Genomic DNA, 13,923 nt, shown 5'->3' with positions numbered 1-13,923 from the left:
AATGTGGCTATACAGCAGTTTCGGGTCAGATTTGACTTTCGATGCTATGTCGTTTTCATACTGTCGCTGGGCCTCCCTCCTTATCTGCGCATACTCGTTTCTGGCTCTTCTACTAATCTCCTTGTTTTCCTGGGTCCTATGCCTCCTGTACCTTTTCCATTCTCTGTTGCACTTAGTTTTTGCCTCCCTACACCTTCGGGTAAACCAAGGACTCGTTTTGGTCTTCCTATTATTTCTGTTTCCCTTGGGAACAAAACTTTCCTCTGCCTCCTTGCACTTTGTTGCCACATATTCCATCATCTCGTTTACTGATTTTCCTACCATTTCTCTGTCCCACTGAAGTGTGTGTGTGTGTGTGTGTGTGTGTGTGTGTGTGTATTCGCCTAGTTAGTTACCATTTTGTCCTAGTGCAGGTGTGTGTGTGTATGTGTGTATGTGTGTGAGTGTGTGTGTGTGTGCGTGGCGCGCGCTAGTGTGGGTGTATGACCCACTTAATATTTGTATTTATAACTCATTACAATTGTGACCAGGTGTGGACGTATCAGTGGTTCATTACTTTGTAATTTCTTCATGACTGTAACCATGTATAGGAGTGAGGCTGATTCATTACCTCTGTAAGTTGCCATGATTGTGACCAGATCTACCTGGAGTTCATTACCTCTGTAACTTGCTCAGCTATCAAAACTTTGGAGTCCAGTCCCTGGACCAATTATGTACCCCTGTAATCTTTTGACTACCGCCCACAGGATGGGTATGGGGTGCATAATAAACATATTAAACTAACTATCGTTTGGTCTACATCTGGTGGTAGATATTAGGAGAGAAGTAAATAATGAAAATGAATGTTATAGGAATGCAATTAGAAGTCTGAGTAGATCTATAACCCACTAACCCGTAATGCTATGCATATAAGTGGCTTTGGCATGCTGCCCGGTGGTCTGGTGGCTAAAGCTCCCGCTTCACACACGGAGGGCCCGGGTTCGATTCCCGGCGGGTGGAAACATTTCGACACGTTTCCTTACACCTGTTGTCCTGTTCACCTAGCAGCAAATAGGTACCTGGGTGTTAGTCGACTGGTGTGGGTCGCATCCTGGGGGACAAGATTAAGGACCCCAATGGAAATAAGTTAGACAGTCCTCGATGACGCACTGACTTTCTTGGGTTATCCTGGGTGGCTAACCCTCCGGGGTTAAAAATCCGAACGAAATCTTATCTTATCTTATCTTACCTGTATTTTTTGTACCTCTGTTTGTATGCTTAAATTACTAAATAAATAAATAAATAAATAAATAAATAAGAATAGACTGACTGATGTTGTAGTGGCCAGGCTTAGGGGGCTGTAGGGCAAATTTCGGCGCGCGCTCAACCAAAAATCGAAAAATTATGGAAATTGAGTTATATGTACCGAAAAATAGCTTAACTCTTTGGCAACATAATGGTACCAGAATGAATGTTCAACGACGTTTCTACAAGAAATTATAGTCATTTATATCAGGTATGGTGACGGTGATATTGGTAGCGAGTCTGCTCACAGCCCGTATATTTTTTGGAATTTTTTCCTTGTTTTTTTATCTCTTTTTCTTGCATTATTCTTTCTAATATAATAACTGACTATTTGGCATCATAAAACAGTAGGCGGAGCTTATCTGTAGACTTAGAGCCAACCAGGCACCATATGGGAACGCTCGGCAGTGTTCCCGCTCCAGAGAGTGCCAGGAGAAATCACTTCATTATTACGCTTATATCAGCTTATATATCAACTCTACGGCTTATTTTTCTATCAGAATAGATCTAATATGATATAATTAACACTATAAATAACATACAAACATGTTATATACTCTAGACTGAATAAAATAAGCCATAATATGGTGAGAGACCATCGGAATATTTCGATATAAATGAATGAATCCTCTCATGTCGTATTCTTTGGTCTCTGAGTAAGAGAAAACGGTATTTAGAAGAGGATAACTGCACTAGAACATCAGTTTACTAAGAAATACACCCAAACAAACGCGATTTTCGCGAAAAAAAAAAAAAATTTCGAGACGGTGGGCCGGCCGGCGTTCCAGGCCAATATCTCAGAAGTAACTTATTCACTTATGGTACATCGTTCTGCCTTTATTACTTAATTAAATGGAATAATATTCACAGAAATTGTAGAATAATGATTTCTCTAATTAAGATCGCTCAATTTTTGGAAATATTCCAAATACTTTGGGAGTTATGTGGGAGTAAAGGGCAGATTTTTTTGCAACATTCCAAGAACTAACAAACTTTATTTTTTTGTGAAATAAAGATAAGTTATTTTAGAGGACAGGTAGCTTATATAATACGTATAAGCATTGTTCTCTCGATACCAAGTGTCCAAACGACCTTACGTCGTCCCATATAGGAATAAATCGCCCATTAAGGGCATTTTCAGTAAATCAGTCTTTTTCAGTGCTTTCTCAGTTGTTGTTTGAGGTATATTTTTGATAAATAATTTCAAGAAAGAGTGAAAACACTTTGTCTTGTGCACCAAAACTGGAGGAAATCAGACGGTAAACAAAAGAGCTACAATGTTTTGCCGACACCCCCTTTAGGCTTGGTTACAAGTACTTCTGGCAGCTTGGGAGACACAGATGATGATCAAACTAAATGTAAATTTTGTGATTAGGCATATGATCACTGTCTTGAACACTATGTGCTTAATTGTCCACTTATTGAGGAACACAGTATAATAACCCATGTGACATGTCAAGATATCTTATTAATGAAAATAAGATACCAGATATACTAAGCAAATTTCCTAAATTTTCTTGTAGCAGATATGTGAACTATAGATATGTAGATATAAATCCATATGTACTCCTGTTAACCCTTTGGGGCATGTCATTATTGCTTCTTCAAAGTCTTGTGGAGTTAGAATAATATCCGAGATTTTCGGGATGACCAAATTTTGGGTTTTGTTCATAAAGAATTCATTTGGATTGTCGACCCTTAGTCTGGGCAGTGGCTTGCTGAACACTGAGTCATATTGGGACTTTAGTTAAATCTCACTCATTTCTTGGCTATCATCTGTGTATGTCCCATCCCGCCTAAGCGTAGAAAAAGAAAAGAAAAGAGCTCTTCATATCATTAATTCTACACGCACTAGCACCATTCCTAACAAAGTTATAATTCTTTCCAACAGCCAGGTTGCAGTGAGCATTTCTGAAGTACTTTCACAAGCTAACACTAGAGTAGCCATCGCTTCCAGCACTTCCATAAAGAATCTAACCAGGATAAAATTCAAGCACCATGAGCCAGTCAACGTAGGGGTTTACACTATACCCTGTGGAGGCTGCGACAAGATTTATGTAGGTGAAACAGTAAGAAACCTCGAAACCCGCGTCAGTGAACACATTTATGCATGTAGGAACGATAACTTGAACAACACCTGCGTACAACACCGAAATTCCACCAGTCATCTCATGAAGTTCAGGGACGCCCAATTAGTGATCAAAGAAACTAATTTCCGCAGACGCAAGTGCCTTGAATCAGCACTAATCCCTGTTTCTAATACAATTAAACAAAACAAAGGCAGCTTCCCAATCTCTCAAGTCTTAGCAAGAATCCTCCTGAAAACAGTAAACCCTGCCATCACATAATACTAATCCTGCTAATACTACACAAGCACATTATAGTGTCTAACCTATCATTTTTATGCTACACAAGTAATAGCTTTCATATCCTTTCAATCATGTGCAAGTTAATTGTTCTACCATATTGTATTACTACTACTACTACTACAAATTATATCACTACTACTACTACTACTACCACTAGCACAACACCTCATTTTAAGCCTATATATACCCTCTGTGACCATGAATTGTTTGTAACGGCTTGACAAAGCTCCTGGAGAGCGAAACGTTGCCACAATAAAATGTCACTTTAGTTGCACTTGTGTTCTTTTACTTTACATACATCTTCTAGTCATGAGGGAAGGGATCTGGGAGGAGCCTCACAAATGGAATAGCCTAGGGTCTCTATTCATCTAAATCCGTCACTGTCTCTACCTAAACAAAACTACTGACAAATATTGTATCATACATATAGTAGAGTTGGCCATTTTATTAAGCAAAGAAAACGTAGATGTTGTTAGTGAGAGAAGCGAGGAGCAGCAGCAGCAGCAGCAGCATCATAATAACCAGAGGTCCCTCACTGGTGTTGTTTATCAGTAGTCACTCAGGTAACACTGAGTGTGTGTCTACTATTATACTTGTTCTACTACCTCTCGCGAGGTCTACAACCTTTCGCACACTACATCTCCTGTACTTACTGCAACACTAGAAACATTCAGAAGAGAAAGACAAGAAACTTGAGCATATGAAGAGTCAAGAGAATGAAAATAATGTGCTTGTTAAGTGGTCATTCTTGATCAGGAAGACGTAGATAATACTGAGTGGCTAGACTTGCAGTGACTGTGTGGTGTTGTTAGTGTGGCTAGTTACTGCTGCTAGTGTATATGTTGCTGGCAGTGTGGCTAGTTACTGCTGCTAGTGTACATCATGCTGGCAGTGTGGCTAGTTACTGCTGCTAGTGTACATGTTGCTGACAGTGTTGCTAGTTATTGCTGCTAGTGTATATCTTGCTGTCAGTGTGGCTAGTTATTGCTGGCAGTGTGGCTAGTTACTGCTGCTAGTGTACATGTTGCTGGATGTGTGGCTAGTTACTGCTGCTAGTGTACATGCTGCTGGATGTGTGGCTAGTTATTGCTGCTAGTGTACATGTTGCTGACAGTGTTGCTAGTTATTGCTGCTGGTGTATATCTTGCTGTCAGTGTGGCTAGTTATTGCTGGCAGTGTGGCTAGTTACTGCTGCTAGTGTACATGTTGCTGGATGACTGTGGCTAATTACTGCTGCTAGTGTACATGTTGCTGGATGTGTGGCTAGTTATTGCTGCTAGTGTACATGTTGCTGGCAGTGTGGCTAGTTATTGCTGCTAGTGTACATGTTGCTGGCAGTGTGGGTAGTTACTGCTGCTAGTGTATATGTAGCTGGCAGTGTGGCTAGTTATTGCTGCTAGTGTTTATCTTGCTGACAGTGTTGCTAGTTATTGCTGCTAGTGTATATCTTGCTAACAGTGTGGCTAGTTATTGCTGGCAGTGTGGCTAGTTACTGCTGCTAGTGTATTGCTGGCAGTGTGGCTAGTTACTGCTGCTAGTGTATGTGTTGCTGGCAGTGTGGCTAGTTACTGCTGCTAGTGTATGTGTTGCTGGCAGTGTGGCTAGTTACTGCTACTAGTGTATATATTGCTGGCAGTGTGGCTAGTTAGTGCTGCTAGTGTATATATTGCTGGCAGTGTGGCTAGTTACTGCTGCTAGTGTATATATTGCTGGCAGTGTGGCTAGTTATTGCTGCTAGTGTCTATATTGCTGGCAGTGTGGCTAGTTATTGCTGTTAGTGTATATGCTGGCAGTGTGGCTAGTTACTGCTGCTAGTGTATGTGTTGCTGGCAGTGTGGCTAGTTACTGCTGCTAGTGTATATGTTGCTGGCAGTGTGGCTAGTTACTGCTGCTAGTGTATATATTGCTGGCAGTGTGGCTAGTTACTGCTGCTAGTGTATATATTGCTGGCAGTGTGGCTAGTTACTGCTACTAGTGTGTGTTGCTGGCAGTGTGGCTAGTTACTGCTACTAGTGTATGTGTTGCTGGCAGTGTGGCTAGTTACTGCTGCTAATGTATGTGTTGCTGGCAGTTTGGCTAGTTACTGCTGCTAGTGTATGTTGCTGGCAGTGTGGCTAGTTACTGCTACTAGTGTATATATTGCTGGCAGTGTGGCTAGTTATTGCTGGCAGTGTGGCTAGTTACTGCTGCTAGTGTATATGTTGCTGGCAGTGTGGCTAGTTATTGCTGGCAGTGTGGCTAGTTACTGCTGCTAGTATATATTGCTGGCAGTGTGGCTAGTTACTGCTGCTAGTGTATATGTTGCTGGCAGTGTGGCTAGTTATTGCTGCTAATGTATGTGTTGCTGGCAGTGTGGCTAGTTACTGCTGCTAATGTATGTGTTGCTGGCAGTGTGGCTAGTTACTGCTGCTAGTGTATGTGTTGCTGGCAGTGTGGCTAGTTACTGCTGCTAGTGTATATATTGCTGGCAGTGGTGGCTAGTTATTGCTGCTAGTGTATGTGTTGCTGGCAGTGTGGCTAGTTACTGCTGCTAGTGTATATCTTGCTGGCAGTGTGGCTAGTTACTGCTGCTAGTGTATATATTGCTGGCAGTGTGGCTAGTTATTGCTGCTAGTGCATATCTTGCTGGCAGTGTGGCTAGTTATTGCTGCTAGTGTATGTGTTGCTGGCAGTGTGGCTAGTTATTGCTGCTAATGTATATGTTGCTGGCAGTGTGGCTAGTTATTGCTGCTAGTGTATATATTGGTGACAGTGTGGCTAGTTATTGCTGTTAGTGTATATATTGCCGGCAGTATGGCTAGTTATTGCTGCTTGTGTATATGTTGCTGGCAGTGTGGCTAGTTCCTGGTACTAGTTAACATGACGTGACAACATCATGCACTCAGTAAGAAAAAAACATAATTAAGGCTGTGGAGGATAGCAGTAGGCCTATACTGGGCAAGTTCACTATACTGGGCAAGCTCACTATACTAGGCAAGTTCACTATACACTCACTAGTCCAGCTTATATTTCAGGCCACTTAAGACCTCGCCCTGGTAATGCTACCTGGGAGTTTATTACTTATCTAAATTGTCTTGACAAATTAATGATTTCCCGTGTCCTTTCCCAGTCAAAGTTCATCATACTAATGTATTGTTGCGAGTGTTAGTCTTGGTTAATGGCAGAACCTTATTTATATCTGTATTTATTTCGGTTTTCCATTTGTGCACCTCAGTCATGTCCTCCGTAATTGTACGAATTTTAAAAAGAGTTCAGATTAAGTGTCTTCCCTCGGCCTATCTTCGTAGTTTAGCTAGTTACTGGTGCTAGTTAACATGACCTGACGAGATGATAGTGTAGTTAGTTACTGGTACTAGTTTACATGGCCTGACGAGATGACAGTGTAGCTAGTTACTGGTACTAGTTTAGCTAGTTACTGGCGCTAGTTAACATGACCAGACGATGATAGTGTAGCTGGTTACTGGTACTATTTAACATGACCAGACGATGATAGTGTAGCTAGCTACTGGTACTAGTTAACATGACCTGACTGACAGTGTAGCTAGTTACCGGTGCTAGTTAACATGACCTGACGAGATAGTGAAGCTAGTTACTGGTGCTATTTAACATGGCCTGACGAGATAGTGAAGCTAGTTACTGGTGCTAGTTAACATGGCCTGACGATGATAGTGTAGCTAGTTACTGGTGTTAGTTAACATGACCTGACGAAATGAGTGTAGCTAGTTGACGTGACCTGGCGAGATAGTGTAGCTAGTTACTGGTGCTAGTTAACATGACCTGCTGAGATAGTGTAGCTAGTTACTGGTGCTAGTTAGTATGACGAGATGAGTGTAGCTAGTTGACGTGACCTGGCGAGATGATAGTGTAGCTAGTTACTGATGCTAGTTAATATGACCTGACGATGACAGTGCAGCTAGTTACTGGTGCTAGTTAAGATGACCTGACGAGTTGGTCATTATTAGTGTTGCTAGTTATTGGTGCTAGTTAACATGATCTGACGAGATGACAGTGTAGCTAGTTACTGGTGCAGGTTAACATTGTGACCTAACAAGATGACAATTAGTGTAGCTAGGTACTGTTGCTAGTTAACATGACCTAACAAGATAAGCTTTTCGTGTAGCTAGTTACTGGTACTAGTTAACATGACCTGACTATGACAGTGTAGCTAGTTACTGGTGCTATTTAACATGGCCTGACGATATAGTGAAGCTAGTTACTGGTGCTAGTTAACACGGCCTGACGATGATAGTGTAACTAGTTACTGGTGCTAGTTAACATGACGTTACGAGATGAGTGTAGCTAGTTGACGTGACCTGGCGAGATGATAGTGTAGCTAGTTACTGATGCTAGTTAACATGACCTGCTGAGATAGTGTAGCTAGTTACTGGTGCTAGTTAATGACCTGACGATGGCAGTGTAGCCAGTTACTGGTGCTAGTTAAGATGACCTGACTGACAGTGTGGCTAGTTACTGGTGCTAGTTAACATGACCTGACGAGTTGGTCATTATTAGTGTTGCTAGTTATTGGTGCTAGTTAGCATGACCTGACGAGATGACAGTGTAGCTAGTTACCATTGCTAGTTCACATGATCTGACGAGATGACAGTGTAGCTAGTTACTGGTGCAGGTTAACATTGTGACCTAACAAGATGACAATTAGTGTAGCTAGGTGCTGTTGCTAGTTAACATGACCTAACAAGATAAGTTTTTCGTGTAGCTAGTTACTGGTGCTAGTTAAAATGACATAAGACAGTCATTAGTGTAGCTAGTTTCTGGTTCTGATTAACATACCCTAAGAAGATGAGTCATGAGTGTATAACGGAATTATTTGGTGGCTCTTGCAGAGCGGGGTTCAAAGATACGTCTTCGGAGGCTTCTTTACTTTATTTGCAAATGTAGTGGTGGGTACACAGGCTTGTGTGCTGTGCCCATGGCCTGGGTAGGGCAATGCCCACGAGGGAGAGAACTAGTAGGCCTTCTGTCTTGCTGCTAGGCCGCTGTGTGAATGAGAGTGTGGGCCCAGCATCCCACAGACCTGGGCAGGCCCAGAGGGCAGCACCTTAGTGGTGCAAAATATGAACTAAGCTGGCAGACAGTACAGGCTGTCTACATACGCTCGGCCACCTACCTCGCGTCGTCCTGACGTGACAATACTGGTGGTAAAAAAGCCTCCGTCTCTCGTAGGAACAGGGCACAGAACACAAAATAAAAAAACATATGTATATATATACATATGGACATGGAAAAAAAAACTTCCTACAGGGAGGGAAGAAAAAAACATATGGGGTGTGCTAAACATCGTGGTCATAGGCAGTGAGCATCGAAGGGCATCACTGCACGCCTCCCTGCATCTGGACAGATAATGCAACACAGGAGACATCTGGGAGTTGTAACATCATACACCAGACTGCAGTGAGCGAGCTAGCAGTCAAAGTTACATCTTTGTGCAGGCTGCTCACTGAAGCTTGTGACACGAGGCTGACACAGCGCCTGCCGACAGGGCTTAACTGCGGCTTGACGAGTGTCATTCTCTCAGCAGTTGGAGTTATAGCAGAGGTTAGTATAAGCATCCCCAGACTTGTTTCTCTACATATAACTGCACTCTGAAGATCTGGAGGTGAAGTGAAGCAAATCTCGATGGGAATCGTAGCAGGTATGATTCTGCAGAACATCTATGAGCGACATCAGCTGTCAAACGCACTGGTCACACCGGGTGACTTAACACAGTGGTGCTACACAGGGGTCTGGCTCAGACCACACTGGACTCACGGAAAACTTTACACACACCCGTGGTACATACAGTACAACATGGCTTAACTAGCAAATGGTGCTTTTTTGTGCACAAAATTGACACTAAGCTATACACTAACATGTGAGAACACTGAGAGGAATTAACACATGACATATATCTTCTCTCAATCTTCTCGACAATACTGAAATAATTACTAGAAACACTCGATGTGACATCATGTGATGTCAGGCAGCATGGTGACGTCAGGCATCTCGAGGTGACGTCAGGCAGACATTGTGACATCATGAAGTCGAGCAGCAGCATCGGTGACGTCAATGTGATGTGGGCAGCAGACCACAGCATGAGGCCTGGGACATCTGGCAACTCACGTGGCACGTAGGTCCACGTGGCGTCGTCCACACCCCGCGTGGCATCGTGATCCACGTGGCGTCGTGATCCACGTGGTGTCATGATCTACGTGTCTTGCTGATCCACGTGGCTTGCTGATCCATGGGGCTTCGAGTGGCCTCTGGCACTTGGATACACAGCTCTGGCATGAATTCACACGATAAACAGCAGAAAACACAGCAGAGAGAGTGGGCAGTGGAGAGTGTATGGTAGGCTGGTGAGGTGTGAGTGTACGGCAGGGCGAGTGTGGACAAGGCGAGGAACGACCACTTCCTCCTCTTCTCCTCTCACACCCATAAACACAGGGAGACACACTGGATGCAAAAATCACCACAAAACTCGCCTCTGGCTTGCTGAAATAGCTGAGCTGAACAACAACAGCAGAACATACAAGTGACGCTGAACACTTGACTTGAGGAACAGCGTGGGACGCTGTAGCGTGGGGTCACTGGGATGCCACTTACAATTCTCGAAGAAATTCGGCAAATTTCGGCTGGATCCTGCTTGTACCTGTGTCTGGATGCTGAAAAGTGCATACACGACATCAGGATAACTCGATGAGAGATGGATGCTTCTTGCATGGGGTGATGAAGTGAAGATGACTTCATCCCTTTCTCTCTCCCGACAAACAACTGCTGCGACCACCACTTCCCACCATTTATAACAGGATTATTTGGTGGCTCTTGCAATGATAAACGTCTTCGGAGGCTTCTTTACTTTATTTGCAAATGTAGTGGTGGGTACACAGGCTTGTGTGTTGTGCCCATGGCCTGGGTGTAGTGCCATGCCCATGAGGGAGAGAACTAGTAGGCCTTCTGTACTGTCTGCACAGACAACCTATGCTGTCTGCCAGCTTAATTCATATTTCGTGCCACTAAGGTGCTGCCCTCTGGGCCTGCCCAGGTCTGTGAGATGCTGGGCCCACACTCTCACACAGCGGCCTAGCAGCAAGACAGGTTACACTCGTTACTCATGCTAGTTCACATGATTTAATAAGATGTTACACTCGTTACTGATGCTAACCATATCACGGGCGGGATTTGAACCCACGGTCAGAGAGTCTCAAAACTCCAGACCGTCGCGTTTTGAGACTCTGACCGCGGGTTCAAATCCCGCCCATGGTATGGTTTGTTTGCAATTGTGTCATTACGATTTCGTGAGTCGTACTGATGCTAGTTAACATGATCTATTAAGATGTTATACTCATTATTGATGCTAGTTTACATGATCTAATATGTTAGTTAACATTTAAAATGTTATTCTAGTTACTGATGCTAGTTAACATGATCTAATATATTACACTCGTTACTGATGCTAGTTAACATGATCTAATATGTTACTCTAGTTACTGATGCTAGTTAACATGACCTAATATATTACTCTAGTTACTGATGCTAGTTAACATCTAAAATGTTATTCTAGTTACTGATGCTAGTTAACATGATCTAATATGTTACGCTCGTTACTGATGCTAGTTAACATGATCTAATATGTTACTCTAGTTACTGATGCTAGTTTACATGATTTAATGTTACACTCGTTACTGATGCTAGTTAACATGATCTAATGTTACACTCGTTACTGATGCTAGTTAACATGATCTGATATGTTACACTCGTTACTGATGCTAGTTAACATGATCTAATATGTTACTCTAGTTACTGATGCTAGTTTACATGATTTAATGTTACACTCGTTACTGATGCTAGTTAACATGATCTAATGTTACACTCGTTACTGATGCTAGTTAACATGATCTAATAAAATGTTACACTCGTTACTGATGCTAGTTTACATGATTTAATGTTACACTCGTTACTGATGCTAGTTAACATGATCTAATGTTACACTCGTTACTGATGCTAGTTTACATGATTTAATATGTTACACTCATTACTGATGCTAGTTAACATGATTTAATGTGCTACACTCGTTACTGATGCTAGTTAACATGATCTAATATGTTACCCTCGTTAATGATGCTAGTTAACATGATCTAATAAAATGTTACACTCGTTACTGATGCTAGTTAACATTATCCAATGTGTTAAACTCGTTACTGATGCTAGTTGACATTTAATGTTACACTCGTTACTGATGCTAGTTAACATGATCTAATGTGTTACACTCGTTACTGATGCTAGTTAACATGATCTAATATGCTACACTCGTTACTGATGCTAGTTAACATGATCTAATGTGTTACACTCGTTACTGATGCTAGTTAACATGATCTAATGTGTTACGCTCGTTACTGATGCTAGTTAACATGATCTAATATGTTACACTCGTTACTGATGCTAGTTAACATGATCTAATGTGTTACACTCGTTACTATTGCTAGTTAACATGACCTAATGTTACACTCGTTACTGATGCTAGTTAACATGATTTAATGTGCTACACTCGTTACTGAAGCTAGTTAACATGATCTAATATGTTACCCTCGTTGCTGATGCTAGTTAACATGATCTAATGTGTTACACTCGTTACTGATGCTAGTTAACATGATCTAATATGTTGCTCGTTACTGATGCTAGTTAACATGATCTAATGTGTTACACTCGTTACTGATGCTAGTTAACATGATCTAATATGTTACACTCGTTACTGATGCTAGTTAACATGATCTAATATGTTACTCGTTACTGATGCTAGTTAACATGATCTAATATGTTACTCGTTACTGATGCTAGTTAACATGATCTAATGTGTTACACTCGTTACTGATGCTAGTTAACATGATCTAATGTGTTACACTCGTTACTGATGCTAGTTAACATGATCTAATATGTTACACTCGTTACTGATGCTAGTTAACATGATCTAATGTGTTACACTTGTTACTGATGCTAGTTAACATGATCTAATGTGTTACACTCGTTACTGATGCTAGTTAACATGATCTAATATGTTACACTCGTTACTGATGCTAGTTAACATGATCTAATATGTTACACTCGTTACTGATGCTAGTTAACATGATCTAATATGTTACACTCGTTACTGATGCTAGTTAACATGATCTAATATGTTACACTCGTTACTGATGCTAGTTAACATGATCTAATATGTTACACTCGTTACTGATGCTAGTTAACATGATCTAATATGTTACACTCGTTACTGATGCTAGTTAACATGATCTAATGTGTTACACTCGTTACTGATGCTAGTTAACATGATCTGACGAGATTATTAGTGTATCAACATTTCATAAATATAATACGAGTGATGTATAATGGTAAATGTTAGTGGCGGCGTCATAAAGCAGTAAGGTTGTTAGTGTTCCAGTGTTTACCTGGAGTTTACCTGGAGTTTACCTGGAGTTTACCTGGAGTTTACCTGGAGTTTACCTGGAGTTTACCTGGAGTTTACCTGGAGAGGGTAAACTCCTTAATTACAATTTAACTATATTACATACTGGCCTATATTTTCTTACATTATTTTCTCCAAGAATTATGGAGACAACAGATTAGTTGTAGCGTCAGTATTTGTAGTCTTCATCAATTATTTAAAATATGAAAGAATACATATGCAATATTTTAAGTGGATTTTATTGATAAAGTCGATTAAAATGAGTATACATTCATCTTACAAAACTAATGATTAGAAAATATGGATCGAAAAATGTATTAGCAGGTGATGGAAAAAAAAACCTGGAAATATTTGATAGACAATAGTGAGAATAGTGCACTGACCACAATGATTGTACTGGTGAGAATAAGTGATGATGGACGTAGTGAGGAGACACGTGTGTAACACTTGTGGTGGTGTCTTATTAACGTGTACAGTGGTGCTGTCTTATTAACGTGTACAGTGGTGCTGGACCATGATGGTGTGGAACACAGCCAAGCTGCTTCTGCTGGTGTGGGCGACTACCACCATCACTACACAAGGTAACAATACTTATGTACTACCACTTATACTTACAATTCTACCACTACCACCGCTCAAGTCATCATTCATCTTCAGTCATAATCAATCATCATCGGTCATCATCAATAATATTTCTCAACATGACTCACGAAATCGTAATTACACGATTGAGGACTTCTGTTATTTATACTTCTAGATATGAAGCCAAGAATTCTGTTAGCTTTATTGCGAACACTAATGCACTGTTGTCTT

At 41.3% G+C, this 13,923-nt stretch overlaps 1 long non-coding RNA gene across 1 annotated transcript in view; it reads left to right on the top strand.

The window, feature by feature from the left end:
• The first annotated feature begins 4,190 nt into the window (after window positions 1-4,190).
• The window catches only part of LOC138852559 (uncharacterized), a 106,075-nt gene continuing 96,342 nt past the window's right edge, over window positions 4,191-13,923 (top strand). Inside the window, exons 1-2 of the long non-coding RNA XR_011391865.1 lie at window positions 4,191-4,394; window positions 13,406-13,691. This is a non-coding gene — a long non-coding RNA (uncharacterized lncRNA). The remainder of the gene's footprint in view (window positions 4,395-13,405; window positions 13,692-13,923) is intronic.

The sequence above is a fragment of the Cherax quadricarinatus genome, chromosome 11, assembly GCF_038502225.1.
Source record: "Cherax quadricarinatus isolate ZL_2023a chromosome 11, ASM3850222v1, whole genome shotgun sequence".
NCBI classification, from domain to species: domain Eukaryota; kingdom Metazoa; phylum Arthropoda; class Malacostraca; order Decapoda; family Parastacidae; genus Cherax; species Cherax quadricarinatus.
The sequence above is the reverse complement of the archived record's forward strand: the minus strand, read 5'-3'. Positions and strand labels throughout refer to the sequence as shown.